The 9,755-nt window shown below is 32.1% G+C and overlaps 1 long non-coding RNA gene and 1 pseudogene across 1 annotated transcript; one reads left to right on the top strand and one right to left on the bottom strand.

Moving 5' to 3' along the window:
* Positions 1 to 1,071: 1,071 nt before the first annotated feature.
* On the bottom strand, positions 1,072 to 4,212 carry LOC138942182 (putative nuclease HARBI1; annotated as a pseudogene).
* A 2,299-nt stretch (positions 4,213 to 6,511) lies between these two features.
* LOC138942094 (uncharacterized) lies at positions 6,512 to 7,355 on the top strand. Its single transcript, XR_011448256.1, has 3 exons — positions 6,512 to 6,821; positions 6,960 to 7,115; positions 7,203 to 7,355. It is a non-coding gene; the product is annotated as an uncharacterized lncRNA (long non-coding RNA).
* Positions 7,356 to 9,755: the final 2,400 nt, after the last annotated feature.

Below are 9,755 nucleotides of genomic sequence, written 5' to 3'. Positions count from 1 at the left end.
GCTCAGAAGCAGGCCGATGCTGCGCTTGTAAGTAACTCTTCAATTGGCGTAAAATATATGATTTTTTAAAAACAAATTATGTAGATAATTCATAAAATATATTCGAATGTTTGCAGACACATGCTGAATCTGCCAAAGTTCAAGCAGAGGCATCTAGAATGCATGCGCTTGCAATGACTGAAATTGCACATGCCATACAAAAGTTGGCAGATACTGCTGCTGTACAAGCTGTTAATGATAGTGAACGGATAAGAGTTTTTGAGAAACTTACAATAATGATGAAAAATCTATTGCCTACTTATATCAACGAATAATCTCTGTGATGTCATAGTTCCTAGAGAATTCGATGAAGTACTGCGAGTACTTCTTTGCCAAATGTGATCCGCCCTATATTTTTATAATAATGATAAATTAATATATAGTATCTATAATAGTGATCTTTATTTAATAATTATAATTATAATTTTGTTTTATTTTTAGTTTCATTTTATAATTTTGTGTTGTACTATTTGGATCAAATGCAATATTAAGTTAATATTAAGTTACGCGCAAGAAGAATATGTTAAATATTACCAAAGATGTTCAAGACTGTGAAGTATTACTAAATAAATGTATGCTAATTCTAAATATATTTTAAACTGAGTGAAATTGTTTGGCAATTATTTGTTAATTTTGGGGGATCAAGTGATTTTTAAAATATTTTTTTTATATTGCAACTATATATGATGTAACGCTATTCAACACAATTTGTGTGTCAATCTTATTACATATGATTAACTGAATCAGGAGTACAAAATATAAAAACTTTTAGCACTTTGTATGTCTCGCTTGTTTATTCAATCTTTACAAAAAATACTGTGTATATATTTATACCGAAATATATCTGTATATTTACACCTATAATATATACAAGAAAAGAATATTGAATATATTTAGACAATACATTTTTTAAATAAATATAGAAGTTAAGAAAACGAAAACAAATTGCTTTTTATCACAATAAAATGGATTGAAAATGATCTGATGTATAAGATAATTAATTTTAAATTTACATTTATACATTGTACAATTTCATCTACCAAATCTTTCTGCTATTAAACGATCTTGGATGCGACGTGCGATAGCAAGAGGTCTACGATCATTATTATCCGGATTATTAATATCATGAGCCTCACCACAATTTTCGTACATATGTGCATCATCAAATTCATCGAACAGATCATCATCAAGTATGCCGTGAGCAATCCGCATATTATGGAGGACTGCGCAAGCATTGACAATTTTTCCAGCAAAGCCAGGCTCATATTGCAAGACCCTATGTTGAAAAAGACATCTCCAGGTAGACTTCATTACACCAAAAAGACGTTCGACACAATTTCTTGCGCTACATAACACTTCGTTATATACGAAACGTGGAGTTCTTTGCGGTTCTCGGGGCAAAGGAGTTAATAGCCATGGCTCCAATGGATAATCTGAATCACCTATATAAACAAAATATTTAAAGCTCTTTAATACAATTTAGATTCAATACAAGGAATTTAAGAATTCATGTACTGAAACGAACGATGTGTAAAATACATGATGTATTATGTGCCATAAATCGACAATAAAGGCTTTCTACAGTAATTTCTAACATAAAAAATTAAGATAATAATTACCAATGAGATATGTTCGCCGTTCACGATTGTATGCGCGTTCCATAACTCGTCGTGCAGCAGAAGCACTCCATATATTGTATATGCATCGTGCCGTGCTCCGGGATTCGCGGTTCTCGTTATTACGATTCCCGAGATCTGCATAATAGCCACGCGTATGCGAGACACGTCGCGATACTTTATCGCGCGCACCCTTGGACACGTCAACGGGGGGGGCGGGGCGGGGGTGGGGGGAGAGGATGAAACATCTCGCCCGGAAATGCCGTTCTCATCGCGATTAATTAATGCGAATGTTGTCGAGCGATCAGCAACTGGCTAGCGATCGACCGACAGATTTATACCTTTTATACATCCCGATACGATATACGACGGCTATCGCCATTTCCCTCATTCTCTTTCGCTAATTTAAAATTGTATTAATTTTAATAACAATAATTGTTAAAAATTATTGTTCAATCATCGTTGAAACAAGTCATATACGAGATAATCCATTCTTAAAAAGGCATATCAAATCGATACTCGCGAGTATTGTTGCTTCTTTTTCCTCGATGTTGATTGATTATTTCAACACACCGAGCGTTGTGCATTACTTTTTAAATATTTAAGAGATATTCGCAATTTCTTAATCATTTTTGTCTATTACTATTTATAAAAATTAAATGGCGCGTTTTATAATATTTTATATATAATACACACACACACACACACACACACACACACACACACACACACACACACACACACACACACACACACACACACACACACACACTTATAATATTCTAATAATGTGAACTCTCATTGAGATATCCACACTTTTAAAAAGGTGTCTTAAATCGATATTATTGCTTCTTTTTCTCACGATGCTGATTGATCATGTCGACGCTGCGCTTTGCATTATTTTATATCAATACAAAATCTGTCATAATTGAGCGACGCATTTGACAATTCAAATATTAAGTGTGTGTGTGTGTAATTTTCATTTAATTTATTTCGAAAAAACGGAGAACTAGAGTTAATATACGCAAGTAATTATACGCGCGCGCGCAAAATAAATGATACCCGCTTAGCACGCGCTTATAGTTTTCTAGCATAATAAAAATTTTTCGAATTTTTACAAAGTAAAGTGCAAAAATACAAATGTGTACAACGTTAATTGCCCTCAATTTCAATTTCCGATCGTCGTTCAGCTCCAGATCGCGCGCAAAAATCCGAAATCCGGCCCCAATCGCCTCGCCAATGTCGACGTTTTATTTCTGTTTTTTTTTTCTTTTCTTTTTAGTACTTTTAAATTCTTGTCACATATCTAAGGGATCAAACATTGTAATTAGTTATTAATACATAAAACACGCTGTACCAATCAATGATTTAAATATTTACCATTTGCACATTTAATGAATGATATCCATGATGATTAACGTAGGCTTCTTCATGCTTTTTGAGAGCAAGAATAGCTACGTGAGTGCAGTCAATTGCTCCTATACCTCCTTCAAATGAATGACGTGCATTTTGAAATTGCATTCTCGCTAGCTGCCTGGCTCCTAGAGTCATAGGAAATTGTACCCATTGTCTAAATATTAAATCAGTGCTCGGATTTAGTTGCACATTTCGGCCCGATTCCGTGGCTCACGCCTATTGCCCCTCACTCACCGTTCGTGCGTTAGCGACGAGACGGCAGATACGCGTAACTAAGGAGCGCGACGCTTTGTCTCAGGAGCGTTCATATGTAAGAATGCCCAAATATAATAAATAAGACCATATCTTTTTAAATGCGAAAATTATCAAAATTCTAAAAGTTTTCTTCAATATTTTATATTTCATTGATATAAAATATTGAAGAAAAACTTTTAATTATAGAGAAGTATTGTTTTATTATTATATTTGGGCATTCTTATATACGGACGCTCCTGAGACGCGGTCCTTAGTTACGCATATCTGGCGTCTCGTCGCTAACGTACGAGCGGTTAGTGGGGGGCAATAGGCGTGAGCCACGGAATCGGGCCGAAATGTGCAACTAAATCCGAGCACTGTATTAAATCGTTGATCGCATCTGTCACTTTGTGTATACATCTGCTGATAGATGTCTGGCTCATGCAAATGCCCCATTGCTCACCCACAGGACGTTGAAAGCAGCCAGTTGCATAAAATCTCACTGCCGATAATACATATAATATATGAAATTTATATGAATACCATCAACAAACTCAAATTAAAATTAAAAAAAAATAAAAATAAAAACTCCCAAGAAAACAAAAATATATAATACATTGTATTGTAAAATATATGGTGTTATAATTTGTATTACTTTCTTTTCTGTAGACAGTCCAGTGATCCTTGTTCGCTGCAATCGAGGTTCTAATGCATCGATGAGATCGAAAATTAAGTCCGGTATTAGGCGGTACAGCTCCCTAAATTCGTTGTTCGTCAAATCAAATGGATCTTCTGTTGCTCGCAACAATTGTCGTTGTGTCCTTCGTTTAAGGCGTTGAACACGATCTTCCGTTCTCATTAAATCTAAGGCAAGATAGCTTTTCGTTTTAAGATAGCCAAGAGCCATCTTAAAACGAAAAGTTAAGAAATTATTTTATGGGAAACTATTAGACAAAAGTTAAAGATTCAAGGAACAGAAAAACTTGTACTTACTTTCAATCCGTATTATTACCGTAATAGCTATATTTTATCCAGCAACTTTTCTAATTCACTATGTCACATGTCACATATATTACACATACATGCATACATTACATACATCAACGTATTACCGATTACACAGATTATCGTTAACGGCTTAGCGAGACCTCCGGTATCGATCGCAACCGCATCGACAATTTTCGGAATTCAACGATTCAAGTTATCGAGAGTTGTCGATAACTGCTAGTTAGAGAATAACCTTTTGCGATAATCATCGATATCGATAGTTAACGATAGCGATTTTCGTCGTTAAGGAGTTACAGAATCCCGCTACAGTTCTCTTATATCTGAAATAGGCGTTAAAAAATGTTAATAAATAGCATAATATATTAGAATTTCATACACAGAATTCTTTTATGGAACTGATGGAGATATTGCACAAAATACCATGATATGCTATCTATAACAAAGATATGATTCATCACTGAAAATAAGAAAGATCTATTACTTCTTGGACTATTGCTAGGAATATCATTAAACTGCATTCTTGTCTTATTTCGAAGTATTTGAATACACAATACTTACTGAAATTGTGATGTATCTAATTGAAGCTCAAAGAAGAATTTATCTCAGATGAAAATTACAATTAATTTAACTTTATATTTAACTGATATATTTTCTTACTTCCTGATTACATTACGTTGTGTCTGTTACGTGTGCAATGACACCGACCGGAAAAAAAGATTTGGAGAATTTACAGTCAAGTTTGACTCTTTAAAAATAAAAAATTAATTATTACGCTGTGTCATTACGAGTGGTTAGGAAATCTGTCATAATAATTATGTCCAAGGCAAAGATACAAAATGGTATAATAAAATTATTAATTATTATTTATGGACAGCACGTACCATATAAAAAGTAGAAATATGTTTATAATTATAAGCTTTTTCATCTTCTTTTTCTAATTATTACCGATTACAGCAAATCTGACAGCAAGAAATCACAGTTGTAACAGCCTTTTCTTAAATATATCAACAGTCAGAATGTATGAATATTCAGATGCGATACGCTTGATCGAAATGTGCGCAAAAGAAATGTGCGTAAAAGAAATGTGCGCAAAAAAAATGTGCGCGAAAGAACTGTGCGCAAAAGAAATGTGCGCGAAAGAAATGTGCGCGAAAGAACTGTGCGCGAAAGAAACGTGCGCGAAAGAAATGTGCGCAAAAGAACTGTGCGCAAAAGAACTGTGTGCAAACGAACTGTGTGTAAACGAACAGTAATAAACATTTATTTACCAAATAAAATTAATAATAAATGTCAAAATATTTCAAAATTATACATGCATACATGCGTGTGTATGCATTTTAAATTATACAAAAATATGTGTTGTGTCCAAAAGCAACGTGTCCAATTGAACGGTGCGCAAATAACACGTGTCTAAACGAACCGTGCGCAATTGAAATGTGTCCAATCGAACGGCGCGCAACTTTATGTGTCTAATATCACAGTGTGCGATTGCAACGTGTCTAATTGTACTGTGCGCAAGTGAGCCTCTCCCGATCAGAATCACGCTTCCATATAAAGCCCATAACATACATTAAAAAATTCTATATTCATATATACTATATTAGATTGCCTTTTATGTTGCAATATTATTTTATTTTATAGATCATATACGACAGCAGCAACAAATAGTGCAGTAGTTATTTGGAATTTAAATAAACAATCTTGATCAAAACAGGAGCATGTATTTATAGATTATAAAAGAACTGTGAATAAAGTGAGCTTTCATATGACAGAACCTATGTGGTTGATATCTGGTTCATAAGATGGTACTATGAAATGTTTTGATTTACGAATAAAAGAAGCCATTAAAACCTTTTATAGATAAATTATGTTATAATATATATAGATAAAGCTCTCTTGTAATTGTTAAAGATAATGGCAAAACAATTTTTCTAGTATTTTAAAATTTTGTATATTTAATATATTTAGTAATACAGAATCGATAAGAGATGTTCAATTTTGTCCACAACAACCGCATACTTTTGCTGCTGTATTCGAAAATGAACATATACAGCAATGGGATATGAGAAAGCCGTTATTTTCAACATTTTACCGCACATAGTGGTTTGATATTTGCTTGTGATTGACACCCTGAAGCCACTTGGCTCGCTACTGCATCTGGAGATAAAAATATTAAGATATATACATTATTTTATATATAGATTTTTATGAAACATTGATCGTATATTTATATTCTTTATATGAACTCTTTAGGTTTGAGATCTGTCAGGTAAACCAAGTTACGATTATGCCATACATACTATTGCATTAGTGGGACGCATTAAATGGAGACCACAGAAAAAAATATCACATAGCACAAGTTGTGCTCTAGTGGTTGATTGTAATATAAATGTATGGGATATTGGCAGACCATATATCCCATTTACAAGTTTCAATGAACATAAAGATGTTCCCACAAATGTTGCATGGAGAGGCAATCCACAATCATTTCTATCGACAGATTACAGAGTAATGTTATTAATTATTTTTTTATAACAATTATTTGTTACTATCATTTTTTTATTACAATTTATTTTATTATTAATCATTTTTTGATCGCAACTGCAATGCACAATGCAGTTATTATTTCTATTTTCATTATTTTAGGATTGCACTTTGTATCATATTTTTGACGATGCGGTAAGACCAGCCCGCAAAGCAAGTCCGTAATGTTGCGTTAGGTTTAAAGAGTGAAGTCACATATGCTTGTAAAGTAAAATATGAATCGGCGGCTATCGCAAGACAACTGACTAGTATAATGAGGTCAGTTATTATGATGCAAAATATATTATCACAATCATAAGATAAATTCTTGTCAGAATAATGAATAAAATTGTTATTTCTTTATAGGAAAACACTTGTGACAAATGATGATACTTTTTGTGTGGTTTCAAGTGTAACGCATAGATTCACTTTGAAACAGAATTCCGCTATTGGGACATTACTTTGTTCAACTTGACAATGAAATAAAGTAAGTTTTTTAGCATTATAAAAAATTTATCATTTCGGCACGGTTGACGATTCAAATTAAATTGATAAATCAATAATGTAGATTATTCTGACAATTAAGTCATGTGTTTTCATTTTGCTTCTACCAGCGATATCTTGAAATTATAGTAAAAAAGTAACGATAGGATGATCACTGCAAATTTCATATCACATTGCAAGACGTTTTTTATAATTTTCTTTATAACAATGAGTCCTTGTGCTGCAATATCTAATTTTGAAATTATAAAAACTTTAAAATATTTTGAAATTTGTGACGATCAAACCGGCAAATTGAAATCTAAATTTAATTCAGTGTGGAAAGATATGTGCAACATGGGACAATCAAATGAAACCTTTTAATTTATACTTTTATGTCCATCAAAATTGGCATAACGTTTTCGAAACATATAAAAAGATGAAGAATGTGATTAATTTCAATAACTTTACTGAAGAAAGTATAATTCTGAGTGAAACTGATGACATTGATATTTCTGACTTCTGTAATGATAGTAATAGTAGTAGCTTCGATAGTTTTGAATAGACGCAACATCCATGTAATGATAGAAAAATTCAATTCAAAATTGTTTTATCAAAAGGACAATGGTTAAATATCAAACCAGAAGAAAAAGTCAATAATAGGCGAGAAATTTATTATTCTTTGAAGAATGGTTGGACACATATTTTGTCTGAATTAATTTTTCTACAATAAAAATTACCATATGCGTATTCTTTCAAGAACCAGAAAGTAATACACGCGAACTGTTATGCTACAGATTATATTGTAAAAATAAATGGATTTTGCAGTGATCACAATTGTAAAGCTCAAATTTATGGGCAAGGATTTTTTCAGTTTACTAATGATGATGATGTATCGCTCGAATTCGTTACCTTAAATACTGAAGATTTATTAAACTCCAAAAAAAGATATGTCCGGAATTCGAAAAACGTCGTTTAAAAAGCATATGAAACATAAAAAAGCCAATGTATTTAGAAGTGAATCAATTAGAAAATATCATAAATATGCCGATCAAATTGGTCCTTTGGTATCAAATAACAATGTTATTAATGGAGTGCGTTTCGAGGCTAAAAATGAAGAATTCGGTGTTAAAGGTACTGTATGGTAATCGCTTGAACATTTAAAAAGTGACGTTGAATTTAGTCGTGCTATTAAACAAACAGGCTTTGATAAATTTTTTTTATGTATTGGACACCGGAACAAATTGACGTTTATAATGATGTAATAAAACTTGGTTCAACTGTTTCTATTGATGCGACAGGGAGTGTTGTCCATAAAATAACACGTTCGGAAAATAATTCTAGTAATCAAATTTTTTTATATCAAATAATTACTCATGTTCAAAACATTATAATACCATCTGGTTAACTTCTCTCGGAACGACAAGATACTCGAATCGTTGAATTCTGGTTACGAGAATGGATTTCATCTGGCGCACATGTTCCTTTAGAAGTAGTCACTGATATGTCAATTACACTTCAAAATACGATTACTTTAGCAACTAATGGAATATTTTATAAAAAGTATTTGTCAATTTGTTATGATTTTTTAATTGGAAAAACTCAATTTGTACCACGGCCATTCGTTCGAATTGATATTGCACATTTGATACATTGTGTTGCTAGACTGAAATGTTTATCTCGTGAAAAACCAGCAATAAAAGATTTTTATTTACGATGTATAGGATTTATGACTACAATTGAAAAGTTTCAAGATTTAGAAAAATCTATGAAATCAGTTTTGATCGTCAGTCAAAACGAGAGTCAATGTTTTGCAGAAATTCAGTGGATTTTGAAAAGGATTGAAACTTTCAAATTTGATGATTCCGTTGATTATAAACAGATAAGACAGTCTAATGTTTGTGAAAATGGCAATAATTGTACAAAACACATTTCTTGTAATGATAGAATTGATGTATTTTCCGCTGTGACAGTAGATCATAATTATAACTACAACGCTGATAATCTTTCGCTTTATATTGATCAAATAGTAGAGCAAACATATTCAGAGCAAAATTCAAATATGTCAATTAATTTTAATGATATGAACATGTATTATTTTCCGGAAATTATCAATGATTTGAAACGTTTATTTAAACAATTTCCATTGTGGACTAATGTTATGTTAAACTATTTTAATTCAAAAAATACTGTCGCAACATCTGCTCGATCCGAAAATTATTTTTGTTTTCTTAAGGAAAATCTCTTAGAAGAACGTCAACTGTGTCGATTTGATAAATTTTTTATAAAACACGTATGAACAATTAATACCAAAGTTATCGAAGGAAGAGCAGCTTATGATGCATTAAAGAAAAACAAAGTTATTATTAAACAAAATCGTGAGGAAAAGCTACAGAAGGAGAAACAATTAATTTTACAAACGAAAGAAAATTGGAAAAA

Source organism: Polyergus mexicanus, unplaced genomic scaffold (genome assembly GCF_030449975.1).
Source record: "Polyergus mexicanus isolate NDT 795.1 unplaced genomic scaffold, iyPolMexi1.0 SCAF_21, whole genome shotgun sequence".
Lineage (NCBI taxonomy): Eukaryota > Metazoa > Arthropoda > Insecta > Hymenoptera > Formicidae > Polyergus > Polyergus mexicanus.
This window is presented reverse-complemented; position numbering and strand designations above follow the sequence as displayed.